Genomic DNA, 22858 nt, shown 5'->3' with positions numbered 1-22858 from the left:
GCGCACCAGTCTGGCACTGGGAAGGCGGCGTTTCGGCTCCTGGGACAGGGGCTCCGCGGCAGGTCACCGGGTCTGGCTGGGCGGCCTGCAATGCCGCACTGCAAATTTGCAACGCCCTCTGCCGTCACCCTTTGAAATAAGGTACGCCAAAGCGCGGAAATAGAGACAAACACACAAACAGCATTAAACACGGAATAAACTTTAATTTGGCAGGGAGATTTAACACCGGACAGCAAACACTTCTGGATGCTCCCTATAGCTCACATAAAAAAAAAAACATAAATAAAATCCCAGTGGTGGCAGCAACATTAAACCCAGGCTGGGGCTGCATTCAGAAATTAAATGCTCACTAAGGATCATCGTGGTTTTCACTGTCCGTCAGGAGGAGGCTGCTAGTTAGGGCTGCGGGGAGCTGGGGGCAACTCGAGAAAATCGGGGAAGAAAATCACTAGTCGTGGGGCTTCGCCCGCTGCGTCCTCTGCTCGGGAGCCATGACCATCCTTGGGGAAAAATGAGCCATCAGTCAAGAAAATTGCCTCCCCCCCAACACTGGGGCGAGACCACCTCACTCTGCGGGGGCTGCGTTGGAGTTTGGAGCGGATTTAGCTGTTCCATCAGCAGAGGGCAGGACTGCACTGGTGTCCAAGCCACCAGACCGCTGCGCCCTGTATTTTTCGCATTTCTTTATACTGTATTTCTAACGCCTTAAGAAATCTATGTTAGCTCGTTGAATGAGTAATGCGCCTGTCAGCTTCTCTCCCTGGGCGTTCGGCGTTTCCGATTACTTATCAAGCTCATCTTAATTTCTGCAAAAACAAAGAAGTGAATAATGTGAGACTCTTCCAAGTTTGACAACACAGTTGTAGTGAAGCAGTCAAGAAGAAAAAAAGCTGATACTTATTTTGCTTGAAGTGTAGTGCAAACATCCCCAAATCATCTGTTATCCAAGTACGCTGGTTACAGTTGCGTTATGCACTGGCTCCCACTGACATGGAGGTCATTGGATAACTGTGTTATTGCAAAGTATTTGGCCATTAAAAGTACATATAGTATTAGAGCATACATTAGAGTATTATTTGGGCCTGAAGTGGGCTGGATCGGTTGATTCATCTGATCATTAAAATAGATTCTGCAGAAATCGTTTTTGTTTTCCATAGCAATTGCTGAAATTGTGTACCTGTACTAGCCTAAAGTTTATTCAGCTACAGCGACTTCTCCGCGTCTCCGGATAGCTCATTGCAAAGCGATGCTCTCATTATTGTTCTCTTTGGCAGTGGCAAGGTCTCGTTTTTGTTTCTGGTGGGCAGGCGTATGTCTGGTTTCAACCAGGCGGAGTGAAGCCAGACGAGTTGAGATTTCTAAGAATTATGGCCGCTTGCACCACATGATAAAAGCCGTGGAAGTAAACATGCAACCCCAACTGCAAAACAAAGCAAAACCTCCAAACCCAAAGCAGATAGCCTTCTCAGTTCAACCTCAAAATGCTGCGAGCATTATCTCTTTGTTAATCAGAACATCCTTATCTCCAGCATTGCTTTTCACTGTGCTACTATGCAATTATTTTTCCACACTTAAAAAAAAGGTGCTAGGGAGCAAAGCTACTATTTAAGAAACTAGTAGCTTATTTTAAGTTCTGTTCTAGACTCTTCCCATCCTCCTTCAGCTGGTCTCTGCCTTGGGGATCGTTGTAGGCAGTGTTTTCCGATGAATCTATATTTTAATAATAATAGTGAAAGCTTCTTAAATGTAAGAAGAATTTTTATGCACTTTATTCAGGAAGGATCATCCAAGCAGGCTTTTGTTTCTTGCTCTAGAAATGCCTGCATTCTCAAAGGAAGAGGTGGATATGATACACATTTCTGTAACTTTGTGCAAGAAAGAAAAGCAGCGGGACACTGGAATACCCATTTCCTAGTGACAGCAACTCATTGAGAAAACACTGGGGCTCTGTGCTAAAGAAAAGAACCAAATTGTTAATTGCATTAACAGGCAACGAAAAAAAATCTCTGTGGCTTGAAATTCAGCACCTAACAGCACAGAGCAGTATCACAGCCTGATAGTCACTGGGAAAAGCTCAGAGATTAGCATCTGCAAAGATAGAAAACAAGATAATCATCAGAGATTGCAGTTACTCCTGGGTAGACTGGGTAAGTGTCACAACAGGGAGGGCAAAGGCTAAATTACTAGACCCATAAAAAGCTACCCTTTAAAACAATTAGTCAGATTATTTATAAGTGGGGATGCAACACTTGATTAAGTCTTGGAAAGTACATTAGATGTGGTTCAAAATGTGTCTATCATTATCTATGGTAGTAACCACGATAGGCAGTGGTTCTGGTTGACGATGTGGAGACTGCTCAAAGGTGTGATCTAAAGTCTGCATTTGTAAAACCAGCCAAAAGAAGAGCCCTTGCACCAAGTGAGCCTCTCCAGACGGCACCTTTGGCAGCATGTACCATGGTGCTGTTCCTTCCTCTTGCACAAAGGGCTGCACATCTCTGCTGAGGATTGCTGCTGGGCCACACACGTCCTCCAGGGAAGGTAGGAACCAGCTACAGGCAGGTACAGAAATCTCACCACGCTGTAAAGTCTGGAGTCCCTGGACAGACTAGAAATGGAGGACACCCTTGCTGGAATCGTCTCCAGCCCTTCATGTCTTGGAGGTAGGTGATAGCTTGGGCAGACACCTCTTTTTCAGTAATATCTGCAAAGGCAAAGATGGTGAAGGACATTCTAATATATGCCAGTGCGGACACTGTGCTGCATCTCCTGGCTGCTTTTCTGAGCCCAAGGTCAAACCCTGCAACTTTCCATAAGCTGTTCAGGCTAAATTAACTCCATGGCAGCGTAGTTCCTTGGCAGACTGTGCGCCAGGAGATAGCATAGAGAAGAGCTCCAGATAGGCTCTCACTCCGGCGGTAAGTGTCTCAAAGGCTAAAGAACAGCAGGACCACGGGGTCCTCTCTGATGAAGAGGGGATTTGTATCTCCCAGCCTGTGGGAAGGCCTCTGGGGATGAAGGATGGGAAAAGCTGGAGTGAGCTGCAAGTGGGGCACCCACACCAGTCTTCGTAGTCTGCTGGCAATGGGAGGGTATGAAAGACTCAGGGCTGTTCCTGGTGTCTCCTGAGGAGCAGACGTGGCCTGGTTTGTGCTGTCCCCGCTGTTGTGCACTTATTTGAAGCCTGCTACAGGGTAAGTTTGTAACCATCCCCGGGTCATTTTGGACAACTTTCACCATGCATGAAGAGACTCTACAAACTGGACACACACAGTTGAAAGAGTACAAAGCACTTCTTTGCTGGTTTACACACAAAATAGATAGCCAGTATTTAATGAGGTAGCAGGCTAAGCCTTAACGTGCTCATGGCTCAATGAGGTACCTGAAGAATATCACCTTTGCTGATGAGGCAGAGCCAGGTGGGGCAACTTTGGCCTCCTCTGCTCCCTAGAATGGACCTTGACAGGGCTGAGTTGCCACCTTTCAATGACCTGTATTTTCCTTTAGGTTTTGATATCTTTCCATATTAGCACTTTTCCCCCTTGAATCCAACCAATGACCCATGTCTCAGCAGTCCTGCCTCTGTACCTCCGTTCTTATCTCACCTGGCTCCGCTCTACAGCTTTCGCTCAGCTCTTTCTTAAAACTTAGCAACTTTCTCAGCCATCTCAAACAAGGTCATGCAGCTGGGCCATGCCAGAGCTGGGCTTGGGACACCTGGCTGAGCTCCTGGGAGAGGAAAGAAAAGGTTACAGGAGGATTATGGAGAGCAGATTGCAGACGGGACCAAACAGCTGTGAATAAATTCTTTCTTTTCCCACTGTGGGCAGTGAGTAGCAGAGTGCCAGGGGCCCGGGTTAAACCCCCTCATCACAGTGATCAGCAACCTGGAAAAGGTCTCAGCAAAGGTGGTTATATTTGCTGTGGATTCAAAATTATTCAGCATAATCAGCCAAAAGCTGAATGCAAGAAGTCACAGAAGGATGGCATAATGCTGGCTGGGTGATGAGATGGCAGATGGGACCCAATGTTAATGAATGCAAAGCAGTGCATGCAAGAGAAAATAACACTAACAATACACACACAGCAGCAGGCTCTAAATCAGCTGTTACCATTCAGGGAAGAGATGCTTGATTCACTGTGGATAATTTTCTAGAAAGGCCAACTCTGAAAGAGGCAAGAAGGCAAACAGGTTGTTAGAAAATAGTTAAAAAGAGTGGGGAGGGAAAAAAAGAAAACCCAGAAAACCTACTTGGTATAAATCCAAAGTGCACATGCACCTTTGCATCTGCCCTTCTGGGTATCACTTCACTTCCAAGCATATGCAATGCGATGCAAAAATGTATCATGAAGGACAACAGAGATGTTATTCTAAACTGAAGGGACTAAGATGTATTGCTGAAAAGAGACAGCTGAGAGGTACCATGGGAGCATCCAACATCACAAATGGTACAGAAAAGGTAAATAGGGAGTTCTCATTTTTATCCCTAGAGGTGCAAAAGAAACAAACAGAAGTGAAAATTGTGGATCTCAACGCCAGGGATGCTGTGGAGGATAAGGGAATCCAAGAGAAGATGGGAGAAGGTCCCGAGAAAGAGGACCATTAGGGCTGGCAAACACGATGGTCAAAGTACAGCCCATGTCTCAACAATCCAACTAACCCACTGATTACTGGGGGCACTGCAGGGCAAAAATACTAGAGGGGAAAAAAGCATTTTATAAATTCCTTGTTTCTTACAATTTCCTCTAAACTTTGATAGCTGTTTTTATCCAGACTTAGATTATTTGTGCTATGTTTTGCAGAACGACCCTCCGAGGATGGTGCTTGCATGCTTGAAGCCGGGTTGCTAATACGCCAAAATGACATTGGAGGGCAGCGCATCTCAACCTAAGCGGAGACCTTTGGCGTGGCAAGCGGTGGCTGCAGCGGTGGCAACCATCCGCATGGCCCTGGGGATCAGGAGAGCAGAGCGGTTCCCATGCACACGGGTGGGGCGAGAGGTGAATCGCAGCGGGCCATGTACGAAAGCAAAACTGAGCTTGGTCAGAGGGGCGTTGGTAGGGTTAGAACGAAGGTGCTTAAATCGCATGGGGTGAAGTGATGATTTCTAGCCAACGGTGCAAGTCCTAAGCGGAGAGTAGTCCACATCACACATGTCCTTTTTCTTAATGGCCCTGGCAGCACCTTCAAAACTTTATGAAATTCTTTTCCTTTTCAGAAAATACTCGTTGGATTGTCACTGCCACCTTCACAATGACCTTCAGTGTGGCCCACATAGCAAAATGAAATACGGAAACGACATTGCCAGAAGAAAACTCATCCTGGCTTAGGAGAGTTGGCTCAAGTTTGTTGGATCCTAAACCAACATGCTAATATATAATGCCATGGTTTTGCTTAACCCGGTTTGCCTTCAGATCTGCTTCATGATTTCTAAAATACTGTAATAACTCTAAAATAAATCAGAAGGGAACTGTGCTGTAATTCTTATGTAAAAATCTCTGATAAATAACAACTATAAAGAGCTGAAAACAGTTAGAAAGGCATCTGGAATATCCTTACTTTAGCACAGAGAACAGCTGGAAATGCCACTGAGGAAGCAATGAAGAAAAATGCCTATTTTTGCCATATATAGAGTGATCCAAAAACCCAGAAAAGTGTGACTTTTTTTTTTTTTTTTTTTTTTTACCTAGTTTTTACCTACTTCACATTTTTACCTAGTTTCACATATTGGCTCAGTTCCACAATGAGAATGACTAAGACAACATCCAGTAATATTTCAGCATGAGGACTGAAGTTTCTGAGACCCATATTTAAATACTATTTTATCACAACTACCGAAAGTTCTATTGCTACTGACACTGCATAGGGGAGTATTTTGGTTTGGGCAATGATGGGGAGAAATAACATAGATGAGAAAAAGGCCATTTTGTTCTACCATCACTGTCTCAAACTGATTTGAAGAACTGAGAAAACGTGTTGAAAATCTAGGTGAAAATATTGCACTTGACTAGACTCAGTACAGGCGGGATGTCTGCCGTGACTGCGAGAAAAAAATGGTTCTGCTGCTTAGCCCAAGAAAGATTTTGTATAGAAAGTTATTCAGATTCCCCTGTGTTAACCCTAAAGAGGCTTTTTGTGCCAAAGATACAGTTTGCTTACGTGCTTCAAACCCCACTGACCAGTGCATTGATAAAATTGGAGGAATTCCAGGTGTTTTGTGTTTGCTTTAATGGAAAATGAAGAACATGAGAAAAAAAATTAAAGCTCCATTGCACTGGTCATCAATTTTAAAACGAAAAGCTTTGAGAAAGGTTCTGCAATCTAAGGTAGACAATGCTGGAGCATTTGGAAGAGAAGGAAAAAAATCACATCACAAGCCGGCCTGCCTTCCATCCCAACCGTTTCTTTGCTGCTTGCGGTGAAAGGTTTCTCCCCAGTGTTACCCTCTTTCTGTTAGTGTTCTCCTCTATCGGAGTCAAAACCTTGGCTGAACTATTGTTTTTTTTCGTAAATTTAAATTGCTTCCACTCTTTTTTGAAGATGAAATGATGCAAAGTACTCCTTCACTATTAATTTGTTTGACTTCAGGAAAGGCCACGATGGTTAAATTTGTTGATTCTCTTACCATGGAAAAGTCTTGATTCCCTTTTAGGACCATTTAGCTCCTTCAACTAAACTATTACCTGAATCTACTGCAGATTTAATGATGACACTAATGCATAACCTACGGCTCTGAGTGCTCAGATTGAGACCGTTTGAAAGATTCTGTGCATCTATTCTCTGCAAATTAAAGTATCTCAAACTGAGTACTCAAAAAACAGGAGTCTTAAGCAGCTATTTTCAACATCAGTTGTAAAGTCTGAATGAAAGTTCTCTCTAAATTTGTGGGTGCATTTGCTTTTTTTTTTTGAACTAAAGTATAATTCTGGATTTGAGAGTAAATTCTAAGAACTGTGGGTTGTTATGGAAATGCATTCATGCTGACAATTTACAGTTGGGCAAAGTTACCCTTCTGCTGGCTGCAGATTTATGTCAGATTCTGTGAACAATCATTTTCAGTTCCAAACAGCTGAATCCAAGAACCTGAGGTTCAAAGAGAATAATCTCAAGCCCTTGTAGACTGCTGTCATGCTGCTTTCAATATACTCGGGATTATTTGGTGTTAAAAGCACATTGATAGGGTAGTAGGACAATCATGCATTGCAACAGGTTGCTGGGAAAGATTGTGCAGTCTCTGTCCTTGGAAGTATTCAAGGTTTGACCAGATAGAGACCTGAGTAACCAGGTCAGATCCCGTAGCCAATCTTGCTTCAAGCAGCAGGTGACACTAGTATCTTCCAGCCAGAATTATTCAAGGATTCTGTAATTACTTCCATAGCTTTATTTCTTGCTATAATTCTCCAGAGAAGTGGGAGGTATTAGCATCCAGGCTTGCCCTGGATTCTTGAGCAAGTGCTCTGATCACTGAGAAAATGGGCAAAAGGAGGTCTCCTCCTCTTCCACCCCGGTTCTTTAGCTCGGAAATGGCATGAGTTCTGTGAAGTCCAAGTGAGTGGTGGCACTCTCTGTGTTCTCGGAACCAGCCACCTGCTCAGACTCACCCTAATGAATTTCCAATTGCCTGATTTCAGGTTGTTGCTTGTTCTCCTCAGCAAGCACATCCTCAGGAGCTCTGTCGCTTCAATAGAGAGAGGGTTGGCTATTTCCCTTGAGCCAGATGAATCCCTCTAGGAATGTCCTGGATTCTCATCAGTGACTACATGGACAGCTCAAACACTTAAGGTGGGTATGCTAAAATATCCTGCTGTGCTCTTACCTAGGCATCTAAGATGTATGCCATCTGGCCAACTGTCTCCCAGTTCTGACCCTACCAGTTCTGATATCCTACCTAACCGTAACGATCCTGCACAGCCCAACACGCTACTGCAGGCCCAGTTGTTATGATTTAGGTCTCCCTATGGAAGTGCTGATGTTCCCTCCTGGAACATATTACCAAGCTGGTGCTTTCGTGCAATTTAAAGATTGTCCTCCTGAGGAGAATCACAAAATCTCACACAGCCAGTGAGGGACTGCCAGCTTTTAAGTAAAAGTTTGGCTTCTTTCTGCTGTTTATAGACTTTTCATGCTGGAACATGTTTTTACCTGGCTTTTATATGTCTCTTTTTTCCTGTATAGGAAATTTTCCTGTATCTTTGGCCCCAAAATGTGCCCAAGTGAACAGCACCGATATTCTCAGATGGTTTTTGAAGATAAATTGAAGTTGTGACATCCAGAATCTGTTCTGCTGGTTTGGAGCAGGCTCCTGACTCTGTTTCTTGTCATGTTTGCAAGCAAGGTGTGGAGCAAGTCACCTTCAAGGATGGATCCACCCTCCCACGGCACATCAGCATCACTAGGGAATGCCCTGAAATGATTGAGCTAGGTGGCAGAATTACTGGAGGACTGACATCACTACCCTAAGTCCTTCTTGATCATCTCTGCTACAGAGGATGCCTGAGGCATACAGAGAATAGATTTGTTGGGACATCCTTATCCTTACACTGGGAATGAAGGAAGTCTGGTCTAAATGGCTACATCCTAAAGACTCAGCTTTAGGATGTAAACCTTCAGCATTCAGGCAGCATTTCTCAGCTGTTTAGTGATAACACGCTAGGGCAGGAGCATGTTTGTGGGATACTTCTATTGTATGGTCATCCAAGATGTCTTATGTAATTATAGTGTAATTCATCTAACCGATTTTAGCCATCTAAAATTGAGATACCCAGTCTCAGCTATTTGATTCATTTTCATGCGTGGGCAGTAAACAGGAGGCAAGTCATGTCTAGAGGACAAATATCTCCATGGAGCAGCACTTTCTGCTTTTACTGGAACAGTTTCCATTTTCCATTTTATGTCTCAGGCAGGAGTTATTTTTGTTCTTACTTTTCATCTCGGCAAGAAGTTTGAGTGCCTTGGGAGTTTTTGGTAAGTGTATAATTCACAACATACTGCTATAGCCAAAAAAAAGTTTTCTGTGTTTTTCCAGAGCACACAGTCTCATATAAGAGAGAAAAACTCTCGTGAGTGTATGATGTAAGACAACCTGATGACTGGAAATTAAGACAAGATTAGGGATGAGAGCAGATTATCCTGCATTTTCCTAGATAGGATTCCTTTCTCCTAAGATATTATCCTGATTAATGGAAAAGGGCCTGATACTGAGTTACATTAATGGAGCATCTAGCCCAACCTAGTTACTGCTATATGATTCTTAAGAAAAGGCACTGTAGCCAGAGATGGAGTATGCTGAAGTATTTAGTGATCTTGTCTCATGGTATCATGGAAGGCAAATGAGAAAATTGAAAGCTGAACTTAAATCTTTTTAAATATGAAAATGTTCACCACATCCCGTGTTTTACCTCTTGCACCCCTTCCAATTTATATAAAACCAAGACATAGAGCGTAAATGAGCAATGGCCAAGTGCGAACATCATTTATCCTTCTGTTCCTGAAAAACAAGGAAGACCTCAAAAAAAAAATTACCCATTTTTCAGGTAAGAGCCTTGTAAACAGCATTATCTCCACCGTCAGAGCAGACCACATGCACGTAAAAGGATGTGTTATCAAAAATATCTATAATGGTGACCTTAAAAAGTACAAGAAGTGCTAATGAATTTCTTGTTATTTTAGAAAGGGACTTTCTTCTCTGTTGGTGCAGAGCGCTTCCTGAAGCAAAAACAAATGAAGCTCCTCTCTCTCTTTCTTTCTAAATATAAGTTAGAAAACATTTTAACTAAGTTTCTGCTCAGTTGTCTTCTAGCTATCAGAATTAGGAGCTGATAATGCAAATGAAGGCTTTTAAGGCTCACTCATTGCTCAAATGCTACACGTTAAGGAGAAGAATGTAAGAGACATCCCTGAAGTCACAGTCAAGACTGTTATCAACAATTTACAAGTGTTGAGGAGGGGAGAGGCAGAGAATTGACTTCTCCAGGCCACATCTGGAGTTAGTGGAAGAACCAAAATCAGGATGAGGAGCTGTTGGCCATCCCTCTGGGCTTATTTCTCTGAAGCTTGTTGCCTTCAGTGGCAGGAGCAACAGTCCCTTCTCGTGAAACTGTCCCCCTCTTAGCCAATCTTGTTTCTCGGCTGCATTTGTGGATTATGATTTCTCGTCTTCAAACCCCCTGTTCAAGCTGGTTATTGCTTGGATGGAGCCTTCAAAAGGTAGAGCCAGGCTTTCCCGACACACGGCGCCTGTGGCAATGCTGGTGGCTGTGAGTCAGTATGGGCTGACAGTGTTGGCTTTCGGAGAGCATGAGAGGCTGAGGTCTGGCTGTGCACAGCCGCTGGCAATGCCGCAGCAGCGAGAGAGAAAACCCCAGGATCCCAACTGAACTGCAAAGGCTGTGGTTGCCTCCTGCCTCCCCAAACCCCTGCACTGAGACCTGAAGAAGATTTTTTTTTTTTCCTGAAGCCCTCCTGCTAAAATTACATTGTATGGGAAAAGCTGACTTACCCTGCCTGCCTCGTTGAGCCACAGTGGGAAGAGAGTGCTGTTTTCAGGCAGAGCTGAAGCCTCGTGGATTAAATGCATGATATAATCATAATCTGCCCCTGCAAACTAAATCCTTGATACTTCTCCAGTTTCATCATGTTTTCTTCTCTCCCCTCCCTCTAGCGTTGATTTAGCAAAGGTCTAGGGCAGTGCTCAGAGCAGAAGGACTCCAAGTCTGGGGTCAGTCACACCGCGAAACTCAGTAAGAAGAAAAAGGATCAAGCTATACATATCAATGGCTGGGCCAAGGACAGGGGAAGAAACCGTTCATCTTAATTTGTTCACACAAATATTAATTGCATTTAGGAGAGATGATGCAGATATACTCTGTTATCATCTCGACTGAACACGTTATGAACACTAAACAGCCAAGCAGGCAGATATTATCATTCTATTATATTCTTAATATGATATAATATAATATAACAGAGCATAATATAATAAAATAATATAATTAATATAATGTAATATAATAAAACTTTTCTTTATATTTTCATATTGTCCTATGTTTGTTCTTTCTGTAGTTTCTGAACTGCACATATCTCGCATGGCCTCTGCAGTATTTTCCTCTTCTAACTTTAAATAAGCTGTCAAAACACTCCAAATTAAGGAGCCTTGGTGTGTGTGGTTTTTATTAGTCACATCCAATATTTTGGATTTTCCACTTGCTCACTGTGATAACAGCTAATGAAAATTTTTTTTGGAGGGCTGTTGTTTGTATCATGCAGATAACGCAGATGTAACAAAAGTGGTCCTTTTAGGGCATCTCAGCAAGGGTCAGATAAGGTCTGACTGATATGAACTAAATCAGCCCTGGGAAATCTCATTCTGTCTTCATTGCTTAAACACAAATGACATCAGCCTCCCTGTAATATAAGGCCATGTGAATTCCCAACAAATCCTCATTTTCAAAGACTTCTCTCTTCTACTTAAAAAATAAATAAATTATATGGTAAATTTCCTACATTAAAAGAAAGTTAGAGTTGCAAATCAAACTCTCCAGATTAGAAAATGTCGACCTTTCGGAATTAGAAATTAAAAAATCTTGGATCTTCCCTTCACCCCTTTTAAAAACATGCTGTAGGATAGAGCCTTTAACTATAGGATTGTGTGTTACTTTTTCTATAAGATTCTATTCTGCTATAGGGATGTCTGTGGTATATCAACAAAAAGTGAACAAAATGGGACTTCAGAAAGGCTGAATTATGAAAGTTAGAGGTATCAATATAGAAAAGTGTCTGTGTGACCTGGGCCCTGCTGTCCCCACGTGATGGGATTTGCAGGAAGAAAGTGGCTCTGCAGCAAAGTTTGCCCATTTCCTGTCAATCTGGGACATGCCACCAATTTAGAAGCTGCATTAGCAACCTTCAGAAGCAACCACCAGGCAGTTCCCTGGTTGGATAGATAAACCTACTGAAATAGGGTCTGGCTGTGATGTGCTGGAACATTAAATTTGTGAAGGTCAGAGGAGAAATTTCTTGGGTTAAGCTGAATTCTGTTGAACAGCCTGAAAAGTAGGTGCTGTTTCTTTCTGAGGAACAGCTACAGGGCATGAAATATGAACTGCTTTATGGAAATAGCTCCTGCGCTTTATTAGCACGTTTCACATTCCTGCTAGGTCACCTTTCTCCTTCCTTCCCCTCTCAGTTCCCAGAGAAGCAGTGACTATCATATACCATGTACAACACCAGTATAGTGACTGATGTGGACATCTTGGACCTTTCAAAACCACAAATTTGCCAACCATACAGTTCAGTGCTTCAAGTCTAATTCCATTCACCTCAGCGTGAAGTTGCCAGAGCTCACCCCCAAAACTCCAGCATTTATAGTCTGTGCACAACACCACAAGAACCAGAGAGATGGTTGAGTTAATGCTAGGATCTGGATCCAGGACTTTTCCTGAGCGTCCTAGCTGATCTGAGTGAAGGGGATAAATCTGACAGTAGGGAGGTTATTTTTGTCGAGGCCACTAATCACCGGGAGATGCAGTTGCAGACATCAAGGCAACGCAGGGCATGTTCACTGCTAATTACAATAAATACAGTTTGCTAATGACATGTAAAAGCCAAGTGGGAAGATTTGGTGGGAATTCTTGGACCAAATGTGACATCTGCCTTGTGAGAACATTTGGCCCGTTTTTAATCAGTGCAGAAAAATAGACACACTTCTGTAGCACGATTCATCTCACCCTAATGCAGACATCTAAAATAGGTCAGCTGAACAACATCTACTCTTTTCCATGCACTGAAAAGAGAGCTGAGTAACTAGCTCAGAAGTCAGCGTATGCACCAAGTTTTATCAGTAAGTAAGAAAGGGTGAAAAGCACCTTATTTATCTGAAAGTGGGGTTTTTTTTTTGCCCGACAGCCTTGATTTCCACTGAACAATGACGAAGAGCTCTGAAATCCCCAATAGACCCTTTGGTCACTCCAAATCTTTGCGCCTCAAACATTCATCATTTTATGGTCTTTTGCTAATTCCAAGGTCTCCATCACAACCCCACACCTTCTCCACTACCCTAACAGTCCATGAAAACATTGCCAGGGTAACAGTGGTGAATTGGTGTCACAGAAATTTAACCCAAAGCAAAGGATGCAAATTAATTAATTATATGCTTAATGTCCCACCCCTAAGTTCCTTTCTTGAGGTGTATAACTCCATCTACTAGCATCAGCACCCCTCTCATTAGCTAGAGACAGCAATGCTTAATTGCCCCACTTTAGATTGCCTTCATCTACAACCCATTGAATGCTGATGTCATTCAATGCCGTATTTGAGAACAGCATTAGGAAAAACACTCCAAAAGGAAAATCCTAAAGGAAACTGGGGTTTTAAAATGATGTCCCTAGCCATGAGCTCTGACTTTTGCAGCATGGGCTCAGCTGCGTTGCTCTAGTAATAATTTGAAGGATGGTTCTTGATACTGTAAGAAGTGGCTTAGGGACTCATTGAAGGGCTGTTGCTATAAAAGATAGCTGGCCTCCTGAGAAGCAAAAAACAGGAGTCCTTAATCTGCAGTGAATGACAGAGTCGACATTAATAATTTATGTGCAAAAAGGAACAACTCATATTCTTTCTGTCTCTTTAGCCTGGCTGATGTAAAATGCATTCTGATCTTTCTACCTTTAACTTTCTAGTTCTATACTTCCTTCCTGAGGACCACACAGGTTTTCTCACATACACACTAACGCTTCTTCGTTAGTGGTTTGATTTAGAAACTTCCAACTCACCCTAGCTGAAAACTTTTCTAAATATTTCCTACAACTGGTATTTACCTTTAGACATTCTTTCTTTTTGCATTTCTATAAGGAATCCTCAAAGTCTATACAGTTCAGATGTTTTTTCTCTGCTAAAGAAAAGGCAGTGGACTATGAACATCTAGGAACTGAAATGCAACTTGTTATGTCTGTTCCTGTGACATAGTTTTTAAGATGGTTCTGTGACTAGCCCCAGTTCTTGGAACACTTGCAACAGCTTCCTATTAGGTGGTAAATTCAGAGCTGATTCAACAAAATTCATGTAGCTGAGATTAACTGTGCTTTCATGAACCAGCTCATAAGCAGAAACATCTACACCACTTAAAAAAGAACAAAAAAAGGCATAGAAAGATGCCTTGATCACAAGCAGCAGAAAGATTTAACATGGTGGTCTTCAGCCAAGAGAAGTTCACTGGGTGTTGTGGCAATGTAAGGACTAAAGGTGTTAAAAGATAATAGACTGTGCTTTACCATTTGCTGGAGGTCAGATTCATCTGCTCTGATTTCTGTTGCCTAAGATATAGGGTATCTCTGCGTGAGCTTGCGTGTCACACATGATGTGTGAGCATCATCTAGGTTGTCTTTATTCTCAATTGGAAGAAACAAATAATTATAGGTCATGCTCCATCTGGCCTATTTAAAATATTTTCTAAGACACAGTCTTGCCCTAGATGAGTCTAGTTGTCCTCATCAACTATAAAGGGTGTCTAGACAGCCAGCTCAGATGTAGGTGTCTCCCATGCGGGTCTCTAAAGGTGAGATGAATCCCACCTTTGATGTCTGCTTACTGGATATGGAACAAAGCTGTCTTCTTGGTTAGAAGAGGCAGAAATTACACATCCAGTGTTCAAGACAGATATTACATAGTTTCTGGCTGACTTCTACAGTACACGTTATGTTATATATGTATATAACCATTATGTTATACAAAATGTGCATTTTTTCACTTAGTCCTAGTCCCAGTAAAATCACAGACCCTGTTAAAACTGAAGATAGGCCAAGTATTTTCATAGGCCAAGGAATGTATAACTGGATTTCTTTATCTAGTTGAAAAGTCATGCATACTATGGCAAACTGCTCAAAGAGGCAGATGACACAGCAAATAAGAGCTAATGGTAGTGCAGAAGGACTTTTTCTGTCTATGGATTATGAGGTTAGGCCAGTGGTTGCAACTTTTTGCACTGTGGGACCAGAAAGCAAGAAGGAAGAGCATGATCCTTAACAGATCATAGATTCCAGTGCTGGAAGAAAACTTGAGGGCTTATCCATGTCCAGGCAGAATCTGCTCCACCTCTGTCATGCTAAAGTCTGTTATTTTGTCCCCTTCCCCATCATCTTTCCTCAGACAAAGTCAAGTTATTCAATCTTTCCTTTTAAGTCATGTTTTCTAGGTTTCTTATCATTCTCATTACTTTCCTCTCAACTGTCTTCAGGTGCTCCAAGTTCCTCTTGATGTATCCGATCTGTGGCTTTATCGTCACAATGTAAAGCAAAGGGATTGCTTTGCACATTTTATATATTTCAGCATGGCATTTATGTTTTTCACAGATCTGACTTTGCTGATTGCTGTTCTGCATGTGAGCCCTACTTTGTTTTCTGAAAAATAGTTATCTAATTAGTGATGTATGTACTTCATCTTGCAGGTAGGTAGATTAACTCCGCCCATGTGAAATACTTGCACTTATTCTTTAAATTGTGTCCTCATTTTTCTATCCAGCGTATTGAGGTCATGTTGAATTCCCGTCCTGCCCTCAGATGTATTCGCTGGCTCTCCTGACTTAGCGTCTTTCGCTAACACAGTAAGCGTAGTCTACATTCATCATCCAGACAACTGCTAAAAATACCGAACAGCCGAAGACCCAAGATACCACCTGGGGAACTCCTTTCAATATATCCTTCTCTTCTGACAATTAACTGGTGCCACTCAACACGCACTTCCATTTTGACTTGAACCATTTACAGACACTTTCTTTTTAGGTGTTTTCCAAACAGTTTTGAACTAAAATTCACCTTATAATTCAGCAAGGGTATATTTCCCTAACTTGACAGATAGTATAAAAATTCTTACTAAAGTCAAGCAGAGAGACAGGGCATGTTGAGTAAGGAGCTCAACAGAGAGACCAGCTTAGGATTTGTGTGCTCTTTATGGGATTTATCATATTAATTTGATAGTAATAAAGAGAAGAAAGGAAGAAACAAATATGATCACACAAAAATATACTTCATTTATCAATTTGTTTTAAGGTCCTGGAGGTTTTTTATTTTTATTTTATTTTTTTGGTTGGGCCAGGGGAGTGATGGCTGTAAATAAAAACATCTATAGAAGAAAGTTATCTATGCTATGTAGCTTCATTTTACACTGGGAAGTGTTAAGGAACTCAGTCTAGCATTACTGTGTTAATGGTGCTGAGACAATACTCAGTATTTGAAAACTAAATATATCCAAAGAGTTTTTCAGATAAGCCAGAAGCTCAAGAAGACACTAAGTCTGAGGAAAATAAATTTAAAAACTAAATCGCCTCCAGATCTACTCATTAGATAGGGTTTTATTGTAATAAAAATGTACTCAGTGTTTGACTCCCACAGAGAAATATTAAAGGATCTTTATTTGTTGACTTGTTATGAAAGTTTCTAATGCCTTTAATTCCTGATAAATCATTTATTACCTTTTACTTTTTTTTTTCAGTCTGTACTTGAAGAAAGGAAAATGTGCAATATTTGTTTTATCCACAAGAAAACATATTCCCAGGATGTCAGTAAGGGATGTCAACATACTGGCCTCCAGTCTGGCTGGCCAGGTTTCCACTGAGGTGTGGTTGCATCCTGTAGTGGAGCACAATGCACGTATCTCCAGGCTGCAAGGCCTTAAGAGGGCAAATCCTCCTGGCCCATCACAGTCCCATGGAGACATGCCAGCACCCAGCACCTTCAGCATGACAAACATGTTATTGAACTGGCAGCTCAGCTCAGGAGAGAGCTCCTTCAATCATGTTTGACCTTTCTCAAAAATCCTCAGGTTAGTGTACTGGAACAGCCAAACGAACCAACAAACTGTTGGGCATTGTCACTGAGAATGAGACCAAGAACATCATCTGCCTGCCAGATAAAGTCTTGATAGGCCAGCATTTGGGGTAACGTGCATTTCTGGTCTTTGCATCTCAGAAAGACATAGTGGAACTGAAGGAGGTCTAGAGAAGGGCAACTAAAATGATCAAGAGGATGTATCAATTGCCTTAGAATGAGAAACAGCAGAGGTCTGGGACTCTCCAGCATGTAGAGAGGGAGGACGTAGGGGGAGATGCTGGAGCCCTCAAGTGTCCAATTCATTTTGTTCATCCTGGCTTCTCAGCTGCTTAGTGAACCAGAACAGTGTAGAGTGATTGCAGATTGATCTCTCTCACACTCTTCCTTGCCAAGGAAGAACATCCAAGATCTGTTATATTCACATCTGTAGTATTTGCTTGTGGATTGTCTGCTGTTAAACCACTTGTGTTAATAGATAGGTTCAAAAATATCGTGGCGATGGGGCATATGATAAACACAGAACCATTAGTCATCATCTCCCACAATAACAGAACCCTATAGGAGACACCTAGTAAGGAGATCGGTTTAAAACAGACAAAAGGAAGCTCTTCTTTGCACAGAGACATTGCACTCCTGCAACATCAAGAGATTCAAATGGGGATGACTCAGGTGATGCACATCAGGTCCATAAACAGATCCTAACGCACATCCTGGATGTGGATGTTGAGAGAATACGATGGGATTGGAAGAAGCTTGGTTCAAGTGCTTACCTTGACTGACGTCTCCTACTGCCATTGCTGGAGACAAAAGACTGCTCGAGAAGCACTGATCCAGCTAGGCAGTTCTTATGTTTCTTATATTCATTTGTATAATTTGGGGCTTAGCAGCTTGCACACACAAGGCTGTGAGAACAACTGTTTTGTTCCAGCTGTTTTTTCTGTTTCTCACAGAGCAATTTGCAGAGACCTTGCATTGCACTGGGGTCTTAGTACTAATTGTTAAGATCTAGTCTTGCATATGCCGCTCGCAGAACTGTTTGTCCAAGAAGAGAGGTTTAATTCAAAGTACTTGGCATTTGAAGGAAAACAGAGAATTTCCTATTTCTGTGGGCATGAACAAAAAGCTCACACTCTAGATTTGCCAGCAGTGAGCCAGAGCTGTGGTATGATAAATATTCATGGAGCTGGCAACTGTAGTAAGTATGATGAATACACAGGTAGAGGAGATGTAGATTCTTGCTCCCTACTTTGCGCTGGATGGTGAAATACTCCTAGCACCCACTGAGCGGGAGGAACACAGCAGGTGCATTTCAATACACACACAGATCTGCTCCATCTTTTGAGATGGAGCATAATAAAGGAGCTCATAAAGGACATCAGGCAATTTGGCTGACAGATTTAGCCAGACACTGAATCCTGGACCCTTGAGGTCCCTTTGAGTTTTATGGTCCTTCCTTATTTATCACAGAGCACACTATTTGTGAAAGGAATCCTTAATAGGAATATAATGAACTACTTTCAAGATATTTGACAAGGAGGACTGCATTCAGTCACTAAACAAACATTTTAAATTCTCTTGTGAAATTCAGTACAGATTCTCAAGATGCATCCATCTCACCCTGCTGTGGCAATCTAGCAGGCCTATGTTTAGTTTAAACTAGTTATGCCAGTTTAATGCCGATGCGAGGGAGGGAGGGAGAACAGTTCTAACGGATGATTCATCTTGATGTAGATGTCCAAAAGAGAGGTGCATTACTCTCTAGATGCACTTGCTGACTCTCTCCATGGACTCAGTGAGGAACTTTGACAGCTCTTTTGAGCACACAACCCTCACTTGAGTTTAAGCTGAATCCTTGTTGACCTCGTCAAGTATGCTCCATTGAAGGTCTGTGCCATGTGTCCACTCTGTCTCACTTTTATGGGGAAAGAGCAACAGTTAAAACAGTTTGGCTTCTGTAAATAATCAGTTTTGGGGGAAAATTCTGATGACCATTTCAAGCACACAGTAGAATCAGGATTTTCCTGTACCTCTGCTTTGGAGCAGAGCTGGGTGCTGTCCTGGGAGTGTTGCGGAGAACGGGAAGGACCCTTACCTCCCAGGTGTGCCTTTTGTCATCCTTGTAAACAGCTCCCCACATCTGACCAAGTTCCACAATTTTGAAATGGCTCACCAAAGATATTCTTTTTAGATTGCTTTATATGTTCCCTAAAAATTCTGTCTGCACTGAGCATTCCCCAGGCTGGGAAGAGAAAATGTTCACACCTTGAGGTGGTGGTGGAGGAGGAACTTATATCTGTGTCAAAGCTATGACAAGGCAGAACCAGCAAGGACATAAAAGAGGGAAGAAGTATGATACAGCTGCAAAAGCCAAGCCCACCTGCTATTGAAAAAGAGAAGATTGGAAAAGATTGGGCCAAAAAATAAAAGTGGCTGAAAGAAAGAAGAAATTGAAGCTGATCTAGGCTTTATTATAAGGCCACTCTAAAGCAAGGAAGTGTGACCATGGCCACTCAAGGTTGTCATGGCATCTTTAATGACTGTTCTTCACAATACCAACCACAGTACCTGACCTGCTCCGTAAAAGAAGCCAAGAGCAGTCTATTTAAGTGCAAAATCCAGCTATCTGAATTTCAAGTGTTCAGCACAGAATAGCACCACATCACATGCCTACAGCAGTTCCCCATACATTTCCTTCCAAGTCAAACACTAAATAATGTGAGTTAATAACTATCATCACCATAATTTCAAGGCCATATAAGCAATGTACTGATTAACAGCATTCAGTTAATTATTAGAGCCCTCCCCCAAGGTGTATATGAAGTGACATGCCCTTGAATAGAGGGCTCATGTAGGAGCAATACCCGGCAGAGAAATGAAGTAAGGAAAGAAAGCACAAAACCTGCTTATTTTAGTGAGTTATATGGATATTTTCCACTACTTTCAACAGGGCAGGGGTACAGTCTGATCATACGGCTGTCCTTTCCACCCTCAGGAATGTTTTTCCTTACAACATCAAGCAGCAAGCATCTCTTGGAAGACCTTGATACAGGCCTGTAGGAATTTTTATTTTCCCCCCAGCTTCTGCATCATTCTGCTTTTTTCCGTCAGATAGAACTGCATCAGATACACTAAAAAATGAGCTTACATCCTTCATTAGTGAGGGCTCCAAACCAAAGGAGTCAATATGCAGTAATATTCGCAAAAACGTCTGAAAGGTCCATGTTCACGTAGATCTACGGAAGACTGTAGCTGAGTTGCTGTTTTAGTCTCTGGTGATTCCTCTTCTGTATTTTGCTTGGTCTTGTGGCATTGTTTAAAAATAAAAATAATCTTCAAAATCTTGGTTTGCTTTTCTCACTTGTCTGTGGTAATTCGGGCCATGTGACTGTCTCCTTCCCTCCTAGACCTCTGCTGAAAGAAAATATTGCTCTGAGCAGCAAAACTCCCATTCGTCAAAGAATGATTATTAGAAGAAAGTTCAACAAGCAACAGAGACACCAGCACCTTCTTCTCCTCCCTACAGCTTGCTAGACCTCAAGATATTCCCATTTCCCCATTTTCTAGCTTCCCATCACTTGTTTTCCAGCACCTCTCCTCCTTTATTGCCGCACACCTCTTTTGATAACAAGTAATGCTAATCAGCTAAATCATAATGCTAATTGTTCTTTTTTCTCTGTTTTTTCTATGTTTAGATAACTTTCCCCCTAGCTTGGTCTGTCTGTTCTCCTCCCCCTTTCTCTACACAGCTCTGCTTTGGGACAGTTGAATACTTTTTGCCTGCAATGCCCAGAAAAAAATATTTTCTTTTTTTCTTGGAATCGTTCAGCAAGTTGACCTATTTCACAAGCTGACCTAACTAATTGCTCTCACAAACGGTAACCGCTTTTCTGACCTTTAGAAAGTCATGAGTCTTTCTTAGGCAAACTGTGCTTGTAGCAATTAGCCACCTGGGGTCACCGTTCCTTCTGACACAATCAGCCAGAGAACATTGCACGCTCTTGCTAGGGTAAACACTCCCTGTTCCTAATAAAATGTTAGTGGCTATTATCCATCTGCACTGAGTTTTCCTGCTTGCATGAAATGGCTGCATGAAAGGGGGAGTATGTCCCCACTCATCTGCCAAAATCGACCTCTCTGCCCAACAGGCTGCTGTCCCTGGCACAGCAAAGGAATAGGAGAAATACTCCGAATCTGTGTCTGCAGCCCAAACTGCTGCCCTCTGCTTTGAGTTTGCAAGCACTGATTGACCTGCAGGACTTCAGATAGCTAGGGAAGGCAGGCGGAGCTCAAGTGCTACGGAAAATTTCCCCTTTCTCTGTCTCCGCTGTGCAGCTAGCTACAAAATCCAACAGTTTGTCCAAGTAAGAAACAGAAGTAGAAGCTGTGGTGCAAAACCCTGCACGTGCAGTGAACACATCACACGTTTCACAGAGGAAGAACAAATCATGAGATATCAGCCTCTGATTTCTCTTTGTGTAAATATATTTTCTCAGCCAAGGCTGGCGCAGCTCTACATATGCAGTTGCATATCTCCGGGTTTCTTGGAAACTTTGCAAGTGAAAAGCTCAGGCCTACAGCTTTCAGACAGGTGTCTTGAGAACAAATCTCTCCTAGTCCTTTTGTGTTTCTGTTGTGTTTCCTGTTGTCCTATTAAGTACGGAAAACGATGTGGTAAAAGTGTCTTCAGTATTAATGCAATGGTAGTAAATGTCCACGGAGCCTGGACAGAGAGCAAGGACTGCAGCATCATGTCTGTCTGCCCCCCTCGGTTAGCACTGCCTCAAGTGTTGTTCGCACCTTTTCACATGCCAGGAGAGAAAATCCATCTTTGTTCAACCTCCCATGGATACAGCATCTTCATTCACCCCTAAAAAAGCTCTGTTTTGTGTTTTCTTCCAAAAAGCTCCCTAAGAGCAGCTACTGTTCACAGGAGTATCAACCATATGAGTGTGAAGACAGGAAAGTCTCTGACTGTAAGGAACAGCAGACACTAACAGCATCTACTGTGTTGGCAGCTACTACTGAGGAATACAGCTGTAGCCACTTGTAGATATAGATGTAGATGCATCACTGATATTTCTTATCATGCTTGATAGGAAGATTTCGTTTATTAAGAGTTTGTATAGGGGAAGCAAGTGTCTGGCATGTAATAATCACATTGCAGCAATAAGAAGTATATTTTATAGGTTGTCTAAGCACATTAGTAGAAAATACCACAGGTATAGTTTTAATCTGTTTTTTATAGTCTATCCCAACTAGATCTCAAGGTATTAAAGAATAATAATTTGTGTAGAAATGACTGTAGAAAAACTGCATAAAGTGCAGCACTTTCCTAATCATTTTCAGTCTCTTGGCCGAGGGGGGATCATTCCTTCTTTTTTGCACTGATATTTAGAAGACCCAGCTTTGCTGAAACGTGACAGTTTAGCATTAAGAGAGGCCCTTTCCAAATCTGCCAGCCTCAACCTAATATACTTTTCTCTTCAAACTTGCATGCTTTCAGCAGTTCATTTGTCACTCCGAGAAACCGTATACATCAAAAAAAAAAAAAAAAAAAAAAAAAAAAAAGGACCGTATCTCACATCTGCAGATAAAGATCTCCAAGAAGTCTAGGAGAATCATCGGTAGGTAGAGATATTCAAAAAGCCCCAGTGATACCTTCTGGGAGCTATTTTTCCGTGGTGGGGCACGTCAGTGGTGCCTGAGGTCCGTTGTCATTCATCAGACAACCACCCTACTGTTAAGGTTGCCATCAAATTCCCACACAGCCACAGATTTGGAGTCGAGTGACTGCACGAATCTGTTAAAACCTTGCCCACTTCTACTGACCACAGTTGTAGTGGAACAGCTCTAGAGTCGGTAACTGATGTGTCAAACCACTTCCTACATACGACGGCACACTATGCGACACTTAAGCATTAAGTATGATTTCCTGGATAAAAGCTACTAATACTCGAACAGAGAGCAGCCTTTACTCACGCTAGCAGAGCCAGCCAGTGAAGCGGTGATTTGCTGACCAGCGAGCGCGGTCCTTGCCACG

The 22858-nt window shown here is 42.3% G+C and overlaps 1 long non-coding RNA gene across 1 annotated transcript; it reads left to right on the top strand.

The window, feature by feature from the left end:
• Positions 1–9: 9 nt before the first annotated feature.
• Positions 10–5459, top strand: LOC134150407 (uncharacterized). The gene is made up of 3 exons (XR_009960646.1): positions 10–141; positions 4804–5001; positions 5220–5459. It is a non-coding gene; the product is annotated as an uncharacterized LOC134150407 (long non-coding RNA).
• The last annotated feature ends 17399 nt before the right edge of the window (positions 5460–22858 follow it).

The sequence above is a fragment of the Rhea pennata genome, chromosome 1 (assembly GCF_028389875.1).
Source record: "Rhea pennata isolate bPtePen1 chromosome 1, bPtePen1.pri, whole genome shotgun sequence".
NCBI lineage: Eukaryota > Metazoa > Chordata > Aves > Rheiformes > Rheidae > Rhea > Rhea pennata.
This window is presented reverse-complemented; position numbering and strand designations above follow the sequence as displayed.